Source organism: Nylanderia fulva, unplaced genomic scaffold (assembly GCF_048542155.1).
Source record: "Nylanderia fulva isolate GAGA-0341 unplaced genomic scaffold, ASM4854215v1 Scaffold1, whole genome shotgun sequence".
Taxonomy (NCBI): domain Eukaryota; kingdom Metazoa; phylum Arthropoda; class Insecta; order Hymenoptera; family Formicidae; genus Nylanderia; species Nylanderia fulva.
The window spans coordinates 4,543,493-4,564,308 of record NW_028189192.1 but is presented as its reverse complement, the minus strand read 5'-3'; the positions used below and the strand labels follow the sequence as shown (position 1 = coordinate 4,564,308).

The following is a 20,816-nucleotide window of genomic DNA, read 5'->3' as shown; positions in this document are numbered from 1 at the left end:
ATCAGTAATATGTAATAGAGAATAATATTAAAATGTGATCAAATGAAGATAATAATGTTATATAAGAAAATAATATATAACAGAAATATAAATGCACACAAGTAGCGCGATAGTTACTCAATCTATACATTGGGATATTGCCATACAACGAACCGCGATCTGAACGCGGTTCTCCGAAACCGTAGCAATTCCACAACAAGCATTTCCATTTCTCACAGAGAGGAGCCAGCCATCGACGTCCTATTTGAAGTATCGCCCAGAAGGAAACCGATCGTCTGTCGAGACCAGTTTGGTTTCTCTCCCCTTGTTTCCATTCCCTATTATGGTCTACCCCTCTCGAATAAAAGGTCGGGTTCGCGCGGGAATAGCAGCAGTATATGCCAAACAAATACAAGGGAGAGACGACGACGTCGTCGTCGTCATCCTTTTCCCCTCGAGGCCGCGACGTCAGCAATGAGCAGCATTTCTCTCGGCAGACACAGCAAAAGGCTTGTGTAACCTGTTGCTCCGTTCTTGAATTTGTCTACGTTAAGCCTCTCGTCGGGAGCGACGTGTATATACATACACGTATATAAGTTCGTTTACTAATTCATTTCCGAGGCGATTCGAAAATCGTCGGGAATCCGATTAGCACCGCAAACGCGACCGCGCCACCCTCGAGCCCAATTTTCCTCATCTTCCCCTATCTTCTCTCTCTCTCTCTCTCGCTGTTTCATTGCCTGCTCGCTATCTGCGGCTTCGTCTTTTCGCATCCTCGCGGTTTGCGGCGCAATTATTGTATTAATGTTCGATTCGGCGATAAAGATCGAACGATACTAGAGAACCACAGAAATGTTTCGGGATTACGAATTGGGGTAAGCTCGCGAAAAAGATTGAAAATTGCCGATTAGCAACGTGGATCATCTCTCGTTTTTCTCTCTTTTTCATCTCCTTTTAATCGATTCTTTCGCAGAATCGCGAACAACTCTTTTATTTCTCGTAAATTACACAGAGAGAATTTTCTCTCAGAATTTACCCTAAAAATCATGGTATTTGCCATAATAATTGTCATAATAAAAAATACTAATAATCTACCACAATAAGATATAAAATATATTCGATTAATTTTACTACGTATATATACATTAATATTTTTTATGGTATTTATTGTGGTAAATATTAATAAGAAAAACTTAGAAAATTCTTCCGCATTATTATCTCCATGATTTTCAAGGCAAATTCTAAGAAAAAATTCTCTCCGTGTATGAACAAAATGAAAAATGCGAAAAAATTACAGAATACATATTTTCGTAAACCACCACAGTTTATGTACTTTAATTCAGCGAAATATTTGCGAAACGCTAAAGACATGCGTTTTGTCGTAATTTCGAAAGCAGGGGGTGCGGCTTAAATTGCAAACAGTCAATTTGCGAGAATTCAGTATGCAAAGGAGATCCTAACTTTAATAACACACGTTGGATTCAGCAGTATGTGCATGTGCGTGCGTGCTATGTTGTTATAAAAAAAAAAAAAAAAAAAAATTTCTGCCAAGATCGTGTCGCGCGTTTTTCGCTAGTCAGCCTTTTTTAGGATATTAGTAAAACGCGCGTCGCAAAATTTCATCGACAATAAAGTCGGAGCTGCGCAAGAAGTCGACGATAATAACATTGTGAAACGTGTTGCCGTGTCAAGCAGGAATTTCGATGCGCGCCGACTCTCTCTCATCTTTCTCTCTTTTTCTCTCCCTAAGCACAAACACGCTTCGCGAACGTGGTCGAGCGAGTCACGCTTCTTGTCGCCCTCGAGGAAGAAGACGAAGACGCGGGAGAGATGCCGGAAAGCGAAAGAATTACGACCTGTCCGCAGGTGTACGTTTCGATTAAGAATTCAGTGGATTTATATCCTCCATACTCTATAACGATTATACAAAGATTTCCGGCTTTAGCGCGACAAATTTTCATCTTTTCTCTCTAAAAAATAATTTAAGACATGTAATAATATAATACTGACAGGAAAAATGACTAGATAAATGATAAAATATTGTGACGTTTTATTAAATCGCGCGTACGTCTTAGAAGAAATAATTTTGCCGTTAAAATTTACGTATATATTCTACAAGTGTGCGTATAAAATATTTAATTATGTATATAACTCAAAACATTTAAATAGAAACCGCTAGCAATTCCACACTTTGTAAGAGAAATGCCGTCGTCTTTCTGTCTCGGAGCGAAATAAACGTGGCAGGTAATAATCGGTTAAATAATCAAATATCTTATGCATTCTAATAAAACTTCTTGTTACTAGTTTTGTACTTGAATCTCCCCATAAATCACCCGCGTGATAGCTCCTGTTTCGGATAGGAGAAATGATGCGTACAGTTTGGTCAGTACGTACTACTTCCGGCTAAAAACCCTCGGTAATTTATCACTTACACGGCAAAATAATTAATCGCTCTTCACTCCTGCCAGACAATACAAAATCTTATCGCGACCCGTGATTATATTCCATTTACGTACGTAACATAAATCATGAAAGAATAAAAAAAATCGTATCAAAATTCTTGAAAAAAATATTTCAATTTTTTATCCATCAAGTTAGACAGGGTGTCCAGCAGATTCAATGAAAAAAATGTCCTGACTTTTTCAGATTTTCCAAGACTAGAAATTAATTTTTTCCCCGACTCTTTAGCATTATTTTTTCCAAATATATATAATTTGCATATATCTATATGATAAATCAATTAAATATTAAATCATGAAATCCTTGAGATATTTTTGTCAACAATGAAAAGGTTCGGAGTAAAAAAAAAAAAAAAAATTTAATCAATTATACAATCTGCATTATGTATGATAATCGAGACAAACATGTCAATAAATAAACTATTTAAATAATTACCTTTTTAATTTATATTACTTGTATCAAACTTTTTAATTTTGTCTCTATTAAACACATTGAAATAAAATAACACGACGATGAAAATATAAATTAACGAACATTCTGTAGAAGAATCGATTTTTAACAAAAAAGTTTATATTTATTTAATAAAAAATTTTAAATTATTGAGACAAATGTAAAAAAATAATGTAAAAAAATCCAGATAAATAGTAAAATTTCGCGAGTTTTCCCTGACAATTCCAGATTTATAAAATTCCCTGACAATGCCCGGATTTTCTTGACCGCTAGACACCCTGTTAGACTCTCACTAACTAAAAGATCCCTCTTTTTTATCGTTTGACGTAAAAGAGATGTCAAAAAAATCCAAAATTGTAAAAGCACATTTTGATGACACATTGCCCACTGTAAAACGTAAAGAGTTCTTCTCTCAATTTATACTACTGATTCCTGTCAATACAATCGCTAAAATTTCAAGCACGCCCGCGGAGAGATAAGCATCGCGATAAGATCTCGAGGAATCGACACCTTTATTGCAAACAGACGGCAGTTATACGACTCGCCTTGCCGTCTCGAGACCCGACCAGACGAGCAGTCTCGAGAAAAATGTCCGGCAACGATCGTCCGCATCCACTGCTGCATCGTTGCAGTTGCAGCTGCATCGTTCCGCGCTACCGTGCAATGACTCCGAAGTCGCCTTTTTAGCCCGGAAAGTCATTAAAGAGCCAACTACGTGTGCGGATGGTAAAGGGGGTGGAAAGAGAGGAGGAAAGAAAGAGATCTTATATATCATCTCGTGATTTTTACGGCTTTCACGAACTTACGTCGTTTCCTTCGTGGCTGCGAGGGAATCAGCGGGAAAACTCGCGGTCGACCGACGTCGATTCTGTGTACAACGGGTGTCCGAAAAGCGTCCTGGAAATAATGAAAAACGTCGCGATGACAAAGTGTCCAGGGGAACTTTGGTCGTTTCCGAGACAGCTGCTGATGACTGCCAGGGTGTCTCCCAGAAACTATTTCTTATTGTCACGGAGATACATGTCTGTCTCGCGCATAATTATCGAGAAAGAAATTAGCGAGAAAAAGTCATTACGTGCGTTTTTCACGCAATTATCCTGAAAAACAATTCGTCGCGGCGTTGAGAGAGAGAGAGATAAAAAGAATCGGGCGGTCGCGTTACCTCGACCATCGCCGTGTTCGAGATTTAATAAAACGTTTTTCTTTACGAACCGTCGGTGTCTCGTAACTTGTTTCCATCAGCGTCGGCAAATTGTTATCCGATCGCCGGGGCATTCGCGAAATTATCCGCGTCTCGTCCGGGATAATCGACATCGAAAGCGTAACAATAGCGTCGCCCAATTGTCCGAATAATTATTCTCCCGTCACTATCCCACTATTGCTGCGCGCGCCCGATCGATTAATCGATTACCCGAGGTGCGATCGTCTTTAGCCTCTTCGCGAGACTCTGTTAATAAAACGCCAAGTACCTGTAAAAAGAATCTCACAAGACGTATAGCGTCGAAAAATTCGACGTAATAATAATTGCACTAAATTCGCCATAATTGCTCGAGCCAACACCCAGATCTGAATAATTCGTACCTGATTCACCAGCTGTTTACATAATGCTCCGCTGAAATTCGAACAAATAACCGTTCCGGAGCCTCTAATTGGCGGTGTAAGCGAAAGTGCTTAATACAGTCGAGGCCATTATCCTCGTTAACATTCATCGTTTCCGAACTGACCGCCCAAGCCAAAGCTCCGTTATGAGCCGTCTAACGTAACAATCATTGCGGAAATCGCTCTGCGCCATATATGTTTAATTCGTGAACTCTATATGATTAGAAAACACATCTCAATCAATTTACATGTAAATTCGCGTTATATCACGTCACGGTTGTATCGGAAACTGAAGTAATTATTCCGGGTTCTCGCTGGACCCAGCTGGCGCCCAATCGTTTGGTGCGTCCTGTACAAAAGCACCGGGATACGCGATTTGGCAAACAACACACGTGTCTCTGGTGCGTCGTCCGCCCGAGGTTTTTCTTTGTTATGCATATACGGCGTAATAAGCACGCGCGCCCAAGCTAGGAGCTCGAGAGAGCTGCATTATGCACGCGTCGTGCGAGAATAAAAAGAGGGCGGTGGAGAAAAAAAAGACGCCGCGGCGGCCTGCAACCAAATGAAGTCGCGACCTCTCTCCTTCTCCCTTGGCCCTTTTCCCTCGCCTCATCCGCATTCCAATTGCCATTGCCACATAGGTTTTCTCTCTCCCCGCACACACCATTTCGCTTACGTCGCGACTCTTTCACCCGGCGATTCTCGGAAATCTCGTCTCGAACACGACGGAGAAAATCCCAGCCCAAGTTCCGGGCGAGAAGTCGCGTCAAACGCGCTTGAAAGATTTTTCTTCGTTTGCTTCAACGCCGAATGAATGCGAATAGCTACATGTATAGATGTATAAAGAGAGAGAAAAGGGAAGACAATTGTGAGCGATAGAGGAATAATGCCAAGGTGGCATCATCGGAATTCTTTCGCGTGAAAAGTCGTGCTCTTTTAATGTTTAATACGATGTGTCATTTTATAAACGAAGCGTACACCTTTAATTTTCAACGCGATTTCTGCGAAATACGTATTTATTATTAACTGATCTGCGTATGAGATTTACGCGTGCGAACGAGTTAACCTTTCGTTCGTTGGCTATCTTGATGCGAGCGGGTCATAACGTAAATGAGGAACGGATACTGCCTTAAAGTCCCTTATTATCGCGCGAGAGAATGATTATAGACGGAAATATCCGCGAAACGTTGCAACAGTTTAGCTGGTCGGAAGCATCGGAACAGACGCGAATAAATCATAAGCGCTGAATGAAATAAACGAAACGATAACACATAACTACGCAAATTTTAACATACAAAAGGCAGAAGAATGTTCATTGAGGAAGAGAGAGAGAGAGAGAGTAGAGTGCAAGAGACATGTCTACAGTCAGCATCCACGGTTGTGTTCTCGTGCTGCAACGGAGATCTTTCACCGTCTAACTTCAACTACGGATTACGCAACGTCAACGTGTTTACGTAAGGTTTTAGCCGCGAGGTTCTCTGTCAATAAACCAGCTCATCTGTCTCTCACGCGTGTACTTAGTCACGGATTTCTTGAGAGACCAGCAAGAATATGTATAAATTATATATAAATATATAAATTAATATTTAATAAAGTATATAGAATATCTCGTCTCTTTTTAAGGGACACGTAAACAGCTGTTTTTCTTAGCTCCGGGAAAAACTGATATTTAAAATGATGAGTGTTGCCAATTCTCAGTTTATATTACATTGTTTTCTGCTGGAACGTTTATCTCAGTGTCACCTCGATTTTAATGACGTAATTTTGTGTGCAGAATGTGTGTTGAGCGAAATTGTCGCCGTTAAAGGTAACACATGCTGAGAACTATCCGGTGGATAAGACTAAGTAACGAGAAACAATCCCCGTACTGCCAACGGCTCTATTTCCCTTGTGCCATTTAGCCTCTATAATAGCGATTAACACGCTGTTTAGAACGACTGTTGCAGAAACTTATTATGCATTCCTAATCGAGGAGAATACACACATTACACACCCTTCATACGCTCTTACAATATAGTTAATAAATAGGCACAAAGAATTATTTTGCAACAATAAGAACTTTTCTAGAATTTTTATATCTCGGTAAAGACGTTGCTATTTCATTTCAATCGATTATTTTTACTTTTCAAATATCAAATGCTTCAGAAAATTCATACAGAATAATCATGTATCATATAGAATCCCCAAAAATTTAATATAGAAAAATGATATAAAAAATCTCGTAGAACATTATATGAAATTGATGTTTCTTGTCTAAAGATTTTTTTTACCTAATCACTGGATTTATTTAAATTATTGAGAACTATATCACGGAAAGAATTTACTCTTAGAATTTACCTTAAAAATCATGGTAATTGGAAGAATTTTACGAGTTTCTCTGATTAATATTTACCACAATAAAAAATATTACTGTGTAAAATTTACTATGTACATAAAATTAAAAAATAAAATAAAAAAAACATACATAAAATTAATGAAACATATTTTATATCTTATTGTGGTAGATATTAATATTTTTTATTGTAGTAAAAATATTAATCACAGAGAAACTTATAAAATTCTTCCAATACCATGTTATCCCATCATGATTTTCAGGGTAAATTCTAAGAGAAAATTCTGTGCATGAAATTGAGAATAAAATGTCAAAACTCTTATAGTCATTTACGAAATTTTATATTAAAATGATACGTCACTTTTGCACAAGTTCCTCAAAGTCACCCTCCAACATAAAAATACTGCGTCCGCGCGAATATATACATACGTCGTTGAAATAAATCGGGATGGTCTGCAGACTTGAAAAAAGAGCCTCTCTACGAATAAGAGAGGAAGAAAAGAGAGATGAAGGAGGCAAAAACGAAAAATAGAGATTTGCATTACACTTCGTTACGCACCGCGTGACGAGCTGCCTTTGAATTTCGCGATACAATCCCATTTGGATGCAATGTTGCTTCATTACTTTTTTCTCCCTCGTCTCGCTAATGCGGCTCGTGCGCGCGCGGCATTGCATTCGATGCCGTCACCCGCCATCTGATTACATTGTTTCTCTTATGACACTCATTATGCCGTATATGCATAAGCCGCGCTACATCATGCACTTAATAATACCGCGCCGTAGCAAGTACATTATACGAAACAACGGCGGCTATAAGGGAACGTTCTGCTCATTTATAAAGTTTGTACGCAATCTTAAGAGATTTATTATTTGCTCGAGACAAATGCATTTTCTCACTTAAAATCGTGTACTTTATTCATATATGCACTACTGATATAAGTAAGTGCGTTTAAAAATAAACCGAATTTAAATCCACTTGTAAAATACTGCGATATTAAAATGTAAATTTAAGTAATCTCAAAAAGAGGAGGATTTAGCTACGATTTTCCGCGAGCGCGAAACGTCAATTTTTATGACGAGACTTCTGAAGAATTCTACGAGGAATTAAATCGACGATTGTCCGATCCGATCGCAATATCGACTAAAAAACACCATTATCGCGGAATGTGTATACGTCGACCGACAAAAGCGGCGCGAAATCTTTTACAGCGAGAGTCCTTATACTGGAGTTTCATTATCCCCGCTTGCGAGCCATCGCGTTTCTTCGACTGCTCGAGAATGGGAGAACCGTTTCGTTCGCTAAACGGAGGACGACGTATCCTTTGTCCAGAAACTCGTTGTCGTTTCATGGATACGTGGCGGATTTCGTGTATCGCAGCCACGTCGACAGACGGAAATGTCTTCGCAGATTTCGATTCCGTAGCGACGACGATGGCATTGCTTTCTCTCGCTCTCTTTCTTCAATCGACGTCTTCATCCCACGCGGAAGGAGTAAGTGCATAATTCGGTAGCCGATATTAGGTCTCATTGTTACCAAATTCGATACGCGCGCGCTGATAGGAAACGCGTAAGTAAGGAACATCCGACAGAGCGAGAGAATGTAGTTGAAGCATACAACAGGAAGGAAGGAAGGAAGGAAGGAAACAGGGTGGGAAGGAGAGTTGCTTCTCGAGAAGTGGAAATGACATTTGTATGCATTGCGCCCCGTATTACAGTACAAACCCAACTCGATTCAACATCTTCTCTCTCTCTTTCTCGGTCCCTCGAATTCTCACCTCCTATTCCGTGATTACTGTTTTCCTATGCCACCTCCAGCTCCCGCGGGAAAACCGTGTTCACGTTCGTGTTGGAAGATGACGGACACGCACAATTGACCCGACAATATGCGGGATTGGGAGAATCGATCCTACTAGCTCGATCAAAAATTATACGAACTCGTTAGCTTACGAGTTTCCTTTCTTTCACCTAATCAATCCGATCAACTCGGGATCGAATCATTTTTTTTTTTTTCATTAACAGATGTCTATACATCTTCGAGATTAAAGTTCAGTATCGAGTTAGCTAAAGCAATAGTTATAAATCTCGTGCGAAAATCGAATATATTCGACATCTTAGAACGCAAGTTCGCGACATGGATATAATACATCGAGGAACCGATAATACCTGGATTCTGTCATATCTAGCATTAAAGTATCGGTGCCTCTCGCAGTATCACGTCTAATACATCACTCCCTTTCCCTGCTCTTTCATACTTTCCCGCTTTTCACGTCGCTCTCGGCGAAGCTCCAAAAAGTCCGCGACGGCGCCAAGAAGAGAGGAGTGTTTGATCCTTACTCTTCCCCGAAACGCGCAAGAAGAAGACCAACGAGACTAATAAGTATTCCGTATCCACATAAGCTTACGCGAAACGTTTCTCCTCAAACTCCGCGCGAGTTTCTCGATCCAGAGATTCTATGGAAACTCGTGTGACGGTAGAATAGAATGACGTGAATATAATCCTCAAATAAAGGTATAAATAATGCTTCACATAATGTAGCAATTTATAAATATTTTATACAGGTTATTTCGATGCGTGAAAGAGGACGAGACAAAATGATACAATTAAAAAAAACTTTGAATATTTGATTAAAAATATAAATTAAAATAATAAAAAATAAAACGAATTAACTGAAAAATGTATACTTTCTGGTTTTATTATTCAAGATTCGGCAACAGTTGAATGAATACATTTACGATCAAATTCACGAGAGAAAACGCTGCGTAACGATGAGCGAATCAATTATTTTTTCACGAGAATACGAAGAGGAATCTATCGCGAGTTACCGAAAAAAAGAATCCTTCGATAATGCATCATCATGCATGCCATTTGTTGCATTATTAAAGTGCGGACTCATTACTGGAATACCATCTATCACCGGCGACTGATCGGTTACAGAGTTATTCATTCCAAAGCATTATCCGGGGTGAATAAATCATCGTTGTTTACGTTTAAAGTAGCCAAGTAGACGTCCTGAGAGTCAGAGCGTCCGCCAAGTCACTGATAACCATTAGATGAGTCGCCCAGACGCGAAAATCCGCGAAAGGTCAAGAGATGGGGTCGTTCGAAGATCACTCTCCTGAGATTTTCTTATTTTCTCTATTTCTGATTTCGCTGCGCGAATAAATTTCTCAGTTTGATTGTCGCGATTAAAGAGCAAAGTCACGCAACGACGGCGATGAGTTGTCCACGTAAATTCACGCAATCGCCTTTCGAGTAGCGAGCACGTGAAAAGACTGACAATGTCAATAGTAATTGACATTTCGGAATATCGAGAGCTCGAAACCGAACTCATCGGAGCTATATATCTATCAAATAATTTATTATATAATTTATTTCAAAATTTTATAGAAATTTTATGAAAGAATATAAACATTTTTCAAGAGGAATTAGATTAAATTTTAAATAAATGTTTTAATAAATATTATATGCAATATATGTATTGAACTTGCTAGAATAAAATTAACAAAACTGCGATTAATTTAATAAAGAAACTCACAAGCAATATAAATTTTAAATCAATTAATTTATCGTATTTTAAGTAACCGAATTTTTTTATTATAATGTGTGGCAACTAGACATAAAAATATATTTAGAAAGACGTGAAAATATTTTCTATAATCAATGAAAAGTATGAATGAAACTGCAAGTTCCATCTTCCTTTTCGTTTTCAAAAATATTCAAAGATTACATCAAAAATTTAATATTGCATCCCCATTATTTGGACGGTCCGTTTTGCCCTTTTTATAGCAGAGCCATAAAAAATATAATTTAAAATATTCGTAGCATGTCTTCGATCATTACGTGACGCTAGAGAGAAAATATCGTGTTTAAACGTTCACCTTTTTTAACGATGCCACTCGCGACGAATCGAACGACGATACTCTTGTGAAATGGAACGAGTAGTGTCTACGCAATTCATCTGAATAATGCTCGTCATTAGAAAACGTTAGTTCCCTGTCACTGTTTGTAAACGCTCCAAAATGTAATTTATATAATGTATAGAAATCTTGTTGATGTATAATATTGGCGTACAAGTTTGACGTTCTAATCAGACGAATAAATTCAAACCTTTTTTTATCCTAAGAGATCTGAATCGGTCATTTTTATACACTGATAAACTTGATGATCGCATCATATGTATAGGTGTACAAGTCCGCGAAGCAAATTTCTACAGAAGCATTCGTTTTATTCGATTCAACAAATCTATCCACAGTGAATCCGCGTAACATTTTGTATTTCGAAATTCGATTCTCGAATGCTCGCGAATGTGTCGATCGGTTCCGCGACTCGCTAAAAATTTGCTTACAATGAGCTCGCGTTATACGCCTTGTAAACGATGGAAAATAGGTCGGACGCGCGGAGAAATCGCTGAAAAAGAGGAGAGCTCTATTGGTGCCGCTTCGTGCGAAAAACCGAGTGCATGTGCAACTTTGCTCAACGAAATGACTCGTCACTGTCAATGTAAATCACGCTCCGACGTTGGCACTCTTCTTCATCTCGCTTATTTCTGCTCGGTATTTTCCTAGACATTCGCGCGCGAACACGTGTATTTTTGTCTTCTCTCTCTCTCTTTTTTTTTACAAATTCGAGCTTATTGATTTCTACATCAGACGGCTTATATTTCTCTTTTTTATCATTTCTCGTTCCGCTTGCACGCGCTCCTCCCCTATTTGACTGTATGCACTCGCGCCGAGTCGTTGCATCTCCATGGAAACCGCAAATTAAGCGTGCGGCGTAAAGTAACGGCAGGTGAATCGGTCCAAAGGGTGAATCGGATTTTAAATTAAAAGCTCGCACGCTGGCTAACTTTTGCCGATTTCGACTTAACCTACCGTGCACGTCGAAAAAGCTGGGCTCTTTCTCTCTCTCTTTCACTCCTCCCTCATCTGTCATGTTTGTAGCGTTGTAGTGTTATCTCGATTCGCTCTCAATTATTATATGATTGCAACCTGTTAGAGGAAAATGCATCTAGTAATCTTGACGAGAACCTCGAGGCACAAAGAAATATGAACGAGATCCGGAAAAAAAGTATAAAAGCGATTGACGGGAATAAAACCCGTTTCACTCGGCAGCCTCGAACAAGACTGATTGACTTGTTATGGGTTATTAACTTGATATGTATTGTCAGAATATTAACAAAGAGTAGTAGACTAATGCCAAGACGATATAAATTGAATGAAAACAAAAATGTAAATAGACAATTATTTTCGTTACATTTTATTTTTGCCGAACAGTCAGGTTCATTTAACATAAAGATTTAAATTTTACTTGGTTTGAATATTCTGGAAAACATATAGTTTGATTTTTCACTACAATTTGTTGCTCGTTTCGTAATATCAGAAGCAATGAGAAACTCCATTAAGCACAAATCTAATCACGGCGGACTATCTCTTCTGAGTGACAGAAAAATAAAACGGCCGTTACAAACTCATCTCCAAAGTTAATGAATTTATGGCGGAAATTATGGCGCAAATTTTAAGAAACGCGACTTTTCATCCAAATCTTTTTTCGTCGGATAATTACTTAAAATATTGAATAATAGAAATATATAATTCGTTCTTCAATTTGAAAAAAAATATTAAAAGTTTTAATTTTTATCTATAATCACTTTTTCTGTTAATCCTATTTATATCACAAACACATTATTTTATAAAAATAAAATTTAAAAGCGACAATCACCGATAAACAATATGGTTCCAAATAAATAAAAAAATAATGGAGACTACTGAAAAAGTTTTCGAAATAAGCGACACGTCTTTATGTTATTCGATGAACGTACCATAAGTATTAAAGCTGTTGGAGAAACCGCATTGCAACGTGCGCTTTCTTTTCTTTATGGAAATTTCACTAATTATAGTGGTGTCGAAGAAAACTTTTTCCATAGAAAGAGACGCATCCATGCTTCTCTCTGCGCGAAGAGTGAAGTTCGAAATCGTTGAATTGACGTAACTTTGAAACTACGTGAACGGTCTCTCGTCACAACAGCGCGTCACTCTTTCCTTTATGGAATAATTAGCGAAACTTTCGAGGCTTCTCTGCGTCCGACAGGGTGGCTACCTGCCTTGTCATGTTTAACCGACGTGGGCGTTTTTGTCGTCCACATCGCGACTACGTGTCGTTCTTCTCGGAAAATCGGAGGGCGTATTTTCGGCAAAAATGTCGAGTTTGTACGGATCAAGATTTGTATTAGACGAAACGAGTTAATTGCACAATTGCAACGCGCAAAAATGTGCGTGTAGCCCAGAAATAAAAATAAAATAGAAACCTAATTTATTTATCTACATTCGAGAAAGAGAGGAAATTTAAAAATTACTGCAATAATTATCGAGAAATATCATAAAATAAAATACACTCCTAAAAATACTTTCAAAATTTTTAATTAATGTAACACGGGTACTAAAACAGATACCGCGGAACGGAAGAATCAGAAACGTTTATGATCAATGAATTTGACATTTAAATGCGTAAAGTCTCACTACTTTGAAGGTGTTGGTCTCACACCTATTTAATTTTCAAAATAAAATTTTCAAATAAATTATCCTTCATTATAACATCTCGTATACCTTTTAGTATTACGATAAGAATCATGCCTCTATGTATATATAGTTAGAATTATGCAGCGTGCAAGACATTATTGCCGCGAGATAATGACCACAATTATGCCACGAGATGCTTTTATCCCCACAAATTTCAGGGAAAGAAGGCGGTAAACTCTTTTGTCGGTGATTTCGAAAGTGGTTACAACGGCGCATGCGAAACACGCACTCGCTTTACTAAATGCAGCGGGTGCTTCACTTATTCATGTGTCGGCGGGCAATTAATTATACGTCGTATAATACACACTGGGCAATTAAAAATTGAAATATTGTAATAACTCCTAGAGCGAGGAAGAGAGAGAGAGAGTGAGAGAAAGAGAGAGCGCAATGAATGTCGACACAAAGCGCGATACGTGCCTAGTGCGTTATTCACGATACGCTTGTACATGCAGTTAATGCGGTTCGTTCATATTATGCTACCGTGTATTTTAGCGAGATTAATGAGTCCAAAATATGGAAGAGTCATTAATATCAGATCGTTCTGTACGCGCGCACAACGCTGTACAGTTAAGCGATTTTTCCCATTCCGCTCTGACGTGTCCATAAATGTCATTACGCATTTAATAACAACGCACTATCATTATGATTTATCTTGCATCGCAAGCTGTCAGTTGTAACGCAAGATCCATTTATAATTATAATTCGAAGGAGACTCGGCGATTAATAAAGATTCGCAGATTAGGAGGCCTAATAACGAGGGAAGAAAAATATAAAATGTGTAGCCTTCAGCATCGAAAGTGTTACCGTAATTCTCGTTCTGCGGTAAAATGCATTCGACTTATTGTATGCAAGCGCATGAAAGAACCCGAAAAACCTCAGAAAACGCACCCCATTTGTGCGGAAGCAGGAAGAGGAAGATCCAGCTATAATTATAATTCGAAGGAGACTCGGCGTTTAATAAAGATTCGCAGATTAGGCCTAACAACGAGGGAACAAAAATATAAAATGTGTAGCCTTCATTATGATTTATCTTGCATCGCAAACTGTCAGTTGTAACGCAAGATCCAGCTATATAATTATAATTCGAAGGAGACTCGGCGATTAATAAAGATTCGCAGATTAGGAGACCTAATAACGAGGGAAGATAATTATAAAATGTGTAGCCTTCAGCATCGAAAGTGTTTGACGATAGATATCCAAGGATGCGAAAATCTTGAAATTTACGAAGATCTTTTGATCGTAATTCTCGTTCTGCGGTAAAATGCATTCGACTTATTGTATGCAAGCGCATGAAAGAGAGGCCATTCTGGGCTCGCGACCGTCGTCCCGGAAAACCTCAGAAAACGCACCCCATTTGTGCGGAAGCAGGAAGAGGAAGGAATCCTTGGCAGTCGGGCGGTTCGGATCGATTAATTATTTAACGAAGCTCCCTCATCCCCCTCCCCACTCACCCCCTACTTCTCTTGCACCTCTTCGGCCACCACCATCCGCGTGTTTAGCCCCGAAGCAGCGCCCGTTCGTTCGTCTATGTTTCCATCCCCCGTATAACCCACCCTCTTTCCGCCTTTCTCCTTCTGCGCGTTCGCGTCCCTCCCCCACCCCTTCACTGCCTTCTCCCTCTTCCCGTCCGGTCTGAAATTTCATCGTGAACGCGAGAATCGTAACTTCGATCGCACGCAGCGACTGCCCTCGGCTGCCGTATCCCCGAGCGAGGGGGCTGGTATTGGTACAACAGATACCTACGTAATTACTTCCCCTTTGATGAGGGAACTCGCGATGTTACGTACGTGCGCACGCAAACAGCGAGATGCCCGGCGCGTAAAGAGCGACGGAAAAGAGATCAAGGTGGGAGGACAGCGGTTGTATAGTATCTTATCTTACGTTCGAAACAACAATTTTATTTTCACAAAATCATCGAGAAAATAGGTCTCCACTAGCCGAAGGATTTTTTTCAGGAGGGCGCATAATTAATTTTCTTGGAATTTCTTTTTTTATTAAACGTACGAATAATTTCAGCGTTTATTCAAAAGGAGAGCAAATGCCTAATTTTTTTCCTGATGATTATTATGGAACAATAAGGATATAATAGCACTCGAAAGTTGAAGAAGTACGAAACTCTTAAGGGCGAAGTATACACGCGACGGAATGATAGGAGACGTCAGGCAAAGAAAGGGGATGATGAGTCGGGCGCGATAGGGGTGCAGGATGCACACAATTAAATGGTCCGATGGTTGGGTGGACGAGGCGAGGCAGCACAAAGGCGGCGTGGATCGTTCTTTGCGCCCTCCTTTTAAAAGGCCCTCCTTTTGAGCGACCAGAGGCGAAAAGGTTTTACTCTTCGTCGTCGTTGTAAACACCGTGCGGCGATCTCTCTCTCTCTTCCTCGTTCTATTTTCTCTCTCTTTATACCCGAAGCCCAGCTGCACGTCTCTAGGGAAAGAGAAGGGAGTACGAAGAGACGATCTCTTTTCTCCTATCCGTGAATTTCTTCGCGTATATATAATATATATATATATATATATACCGGAATATAAACGGCTCCACCCTTCCTTCGGTGTCTCGTTTCCGGGGTGACGTCTTTTAGCAGAGTCAGCGCGCGAAGACGCGTAGATACACGTAAAATCATCTCTCTCTCTCTCTCTCTCTTTCTCTCCGAGGTCAGATCGCGAGTTGGGGATACGAGATTTCATAGCGCGGCTCCCTTCGCTCCTCTCTTCCTCCATTTCCTCCAGGAGATTGGGATCGAGTTCTCTAACGTATACATGTACTTTGAGGTATATTTAAAGAGTGCCGAAAGGATGAGCGTCGATAACACGACTATCGGTTAAACGAGCACCTTATACTCCTACACCTTCTTCCTCATCCTTTCTACCCTTCCTCGTATTTCCTTTGCAGGTTACCGCCGTTTACTGTTTACCGGTTTGCGGTATCATATTTACCAGGATTTATCCCCGCAATTTATCGCGCTTACGGTTTCAACCCCCTTTCGCGGTCGGAAGTAGCGACTGTGTGTTTTACGATTACGATACTTTTCGAGTTTTTTATCTGTACGGTTGTAATGTAAAGAACGGTAAATAAGGCTTGCTCTGATTTATATGGAAATATCATTAATTATATGTACGTACATACAGGCGGAAATATAAAAGATCTGCAGCCGAACGTTTTATGAATACGAATCATGTGATTAATTCGTTATTGTGGTGTTATGTATAAATACGCATGTATAATTCCAAATTATAAAGTCTTTCTTCAATTACAACTCGCCGAAAAATGGCGCTAGCTATTAAAATAAATTTTGTATTACACGTGCAGGCAAAGTGGCACTTTGTGTGCGTGTTTTCTGTGCGGAAAGCGGCCGATTTCCCACGCCGGCATCTAGCGGCGGTGAGTGAATAAGCCGCATTCAAAGCCATTGCCTACGGCTGAGCCGTGTTCAAAGTCATTGTCCACGGTTGAAGCCGTGGACAATGACTTTGAACACGGCTATTCCCGCACCGTGCCGCCGCAAGATGGCGGCGTGCGATCGGCCACCTTGCGCACAAAGCCACTTTGCCTGCACTTGTAATACAAAATAGTATGTGTATCACGTGCGGAAAGTTGACAATTGGTCACGAGTGCGGGGGATGGACGCACGAGCCGAAGGCGAGACGTAACAATATCTATTTCGCAATTTTTCAAAGTCGCGGAAAATAAAATTTTATTTTTAAATTACGTCGAGGCGTCGCTTTTCAGCGCGAGAGAACGACAAGGCAATAATTAGGCCACCGAAAATAAGCCAACTATAATGAGAAGCGCGCGGTCGATCGATAGTTAATTATCACACACTGGCCTTCGGCGGAGAGAGCGCAACATCATATCCCCCCGATTTGTCTTTCGGAAATAGAAATCTTTTTTTTTTTTTTTTAGTTCGCCGCTGCTCCAGGCGACCAGGTCGCAATCGATTCGCAGGCAGCGTTCGTTCGTTCGTTCGTTCGTGCATGCATGCATTATTACACACCCCGGCGCGATAATTTAGTTCCGGGTCGAGTATACGCTTAATACCCACTACTTTTATGCCGCGTCGCGCCGGTGCGGCATCGGGCATTCGATAATTATTCGGCATTCGATCAGGCCGGCCGGAATAATTACACCTGTTTGTCCGCGGCATTTAATATAACAAATGTTATTTGATCCCGCGCGCGTATATATTTTATCGCGCGAGTGCACACGTCATATAACGTCCTCTCATATCCGATATCGGAAGCATAGCAACTCGCTCGTTGAAGAGGGTGATAATTAATTTGTACATATCGGGCAAATTTGCAGATATTCTTTCACGCGCGTCTCCTTAAGATGCGCCGATCGAAGATTTGTGAAAATTATGTCGAATAAAAAAATCGAGGCGACAGACTTCGGAAATAAATTGTTAATAACGCACGACGAGGTCTCACATTATTCATACCGTCATACATATTTAACGTCCTTTGAAGCCCGTGCAAGGAAATACGTTGCTCGGATAATGAGCGTGCATTCCGCTGCATTCGTGCGCTCGATCGCCTGACCACCCCTTTCCTCCCATCTGTATTTGGAGCCGCCGCGTTTCGATGCACGCGCGTGCATAATCGACGTCACGCGCGGATAAATACGAATTAGCGAAACATCGGTATTTGTGGTCGTAGTCGAAGGCATTTATTTTTTCTCTCTCTCTCATCCGCGTGAATGATATTTTCAACACGTATACCGAATAAGAGAAAGAGACGTTGCTCTCGCGGAAGAAGACGATCATATTTTTTTCGTTCTGTCCCCATCCTCTTTTTTTTTTTTTTTTGCCTCTTGCACCCTCTGCGTGTCCTTTTTATTTTCCCGTCCTCCCTCTCTCGGTCGCTCGTTCTTTCTCTCTGTCTGTGTACTTCCTTTCGCCAACGCGTTTCGTTGGCGAATTTTCATACGACAGCGCGATATTAAAGCGCCCGTTTCCCTGGGATATTTGCACGTGACGAAACGCAGAAAATAGTTACGTCGCGCGCGGCTCTTTTTCCTTCGCGCTCCTTTCTGTTCCTTTAATGGAGAACGGACGGACAGACAATATTATACTCCGATCCTCCCCCTTTCGCACGAGCGACATAACATAATGTAAATACATATAGTTGAATGAAGCTACGGGAGATACGACGCGCAATTGTAAAACTAGCTGAAAAGAAAAGTAACGATTATATATATATATATGTACCTCTACTTCTATATTTATATCGCGAAATAATTTCTCAGTCACTCTCCGCCGCAAAAGAGATGACTGTTGAACGAAATGAAATGCAAATTAACGGTTATAACGTTACTCTTGTATTTTTATACGGGATTATGTAGAGACCGTATATTTTAGAACGATGCTCAACATTAAAATCGCGTTTTACGTGCGATCAACGACACACAGATTCACGTGCTCTGCGAGGAAGGAAAAAAATAGCGTCCAAAGTATATAGCCTGTCTGATTGCAAAATCCCGCGGCCGTGCGGATGTATTGTCCTCGCGCGCGAATTAATCCGCGGCGTTTCGACGCATAAAGCTCGGCCTCGTCGATGAGCCGTTAATTAGCCTCCGCGGCACGGACGCGGCATCAAATAGAACGAACACGCGGGATATTCCGCGCGGCTCTTCGTAAAAGCGGAGTAACGCGCGCGAGTTGCCCGCGATTGTGTTATCACCTCGCGCGTTAATAAGTCCTACTAAGGATTCGTATACGCGCGGTCGAATTTATCGGGAAAATAAATTCGCTTGTATTATTCATATATTATTGTAATGAGAGAGAGAGCTCGCGGTTAATCGTTTCGTATATATTATAAATATGTACGTCATTTTTGTCAGGGAATAAAATTATATCTTTTAATTTATTATTTAATCGCGGAACCGTGGATACGAGGATATTTATTAAGAACGTTTTAATTTTCTAGTTCTACGCAGAGAGAACTTTCTCTTAGAATTTATGCTGGTAATCGTGGGATGAAATTTTATTAGAGTTTCTTTGATTAATATTTACAGCGCAATAACAATATTAATATCTACCAATAAAATATTAACCAGAGAAAATGATAAAATTCTTCCAATCTCATATTGTTCCTCGACTACCATAGATCTTCAGAGTAAATTCTCTCCGTGTAGGTATTATTTTGCATCAGGGACATAGAAATTTTCGTCGGTTTTCCCGCGGTAACTCTTCATCTCATTAGCAGCACGGTCCTCCTTTTATTCTAAAGAGCGAGAGAGAGAGAGAGCCGGTGAGACTCAAGGTTTTCCAGGCTTGACCCAGTCCCCGACCGAGACGAAACTTGGTCCATTCACGCCAGCGGACGGCGCAAAGTTTCGCCGAGATACGCACACACACCTGCGGGAAAGAGAGTCCCGTCCAAGTTTTGCGGTCCAACCATCACGTGGACCGATATCTACTGCGTTATTCACGATATATTCGTATGAACGGTCGACGTGACTCCTACGCTACGTATATACATATATTCGGTAATGAAATTAACACGCCTCGGGAGTCCGGTGCTAATTAATTTCAAGCGCGGCTCAGCCGACCTGCCCCGTTGTTGAAACGTTATCGCCCGTTAATTCTCGACATCGAGCCGATCGTGTATTTCGGGGAAGTTACCGGGATGTTTGACGTGCCTGGTAAAGACGCACCATCGCGGCGTGTATATATATGTATGTATATAAAGAGCAAATGTTTCGGGAAGGAGGTTTCTCCCGCGAAAATCCCCCGCGAACGACGATATTAATATTCAGCGAGATAGGAGGAAAATCTCTTCCTGTGGAAAACGAAACGCACCTGGAAACGCAAATACCATCATCGTACACTACGCATCCGCAGCACCGGGACGGCATTGTTTTTTCTCCTCCCGAAGGAAAAACAAGCGGGCACGGGCGTGGACAATATCGATTAAACGGTTCTCCGCATGAATTAAAGAGACTGTAAAAATTTGTTTACCTCCGGGAGCCACCTCGGTGATGCGGTCGGCCGCGTTTTCAAATCATTTAAATTTCAGATTGCGCTCAAATGACCAAACCCCCGGAGGCTGCACACGGGCGCAGCGCTTCCTGATCTTTCTCTTTCGCGTACAGACGAGACTCATCAGGAAGAAAATCATGCTAGAAACAGTGGGAGGACTTTTGATCGTGCGAAATAACGTGGGAAAAAGAGACGGGTGGACAATGAAATTAGGGTAACGCGGATTTTTGTGACTTGGATTTGTATTCAAATTACTCCAAGGTCCTTTATTGACGTCACGTCGAATTTTATGATTTTACAGGCGAAAAATTAATATGTCAAAATAAATTATTCAATAATAGATATTAATCAAAATGTAATGAAATATAATATGTCATAAGGTCTAGTATGAAGTATGCAGATCAAAGCTATACATGTGCATTTACTAATGCACGAGAA

At 40.4% G+C, this 20,816-nt stretch overlaps 2 protein-coding genes across 3 annotated transcripts in view; one reads left to right on the top strand and one right to left on the bottom strand.

The window, feature by feature from the left end:
• Positions 1 to 20,816, bottom strand: part of qin (tudor domain-containing protein qin) — a 141,387-nt gene that overhangs the window by 31,365 nt on the left and 89,206 nt on the right. The window lies entirely within an intron of this gene.
• Positions 1 to 20,816, top strand: part of LOC114928409 (uncharacterized) — a 57,040-nt gene that overhangs the window by 20,697 nt on the left and 15,527 nt on the right. The gene's annotated exons all lie outside the window — the stretch shown is intronic.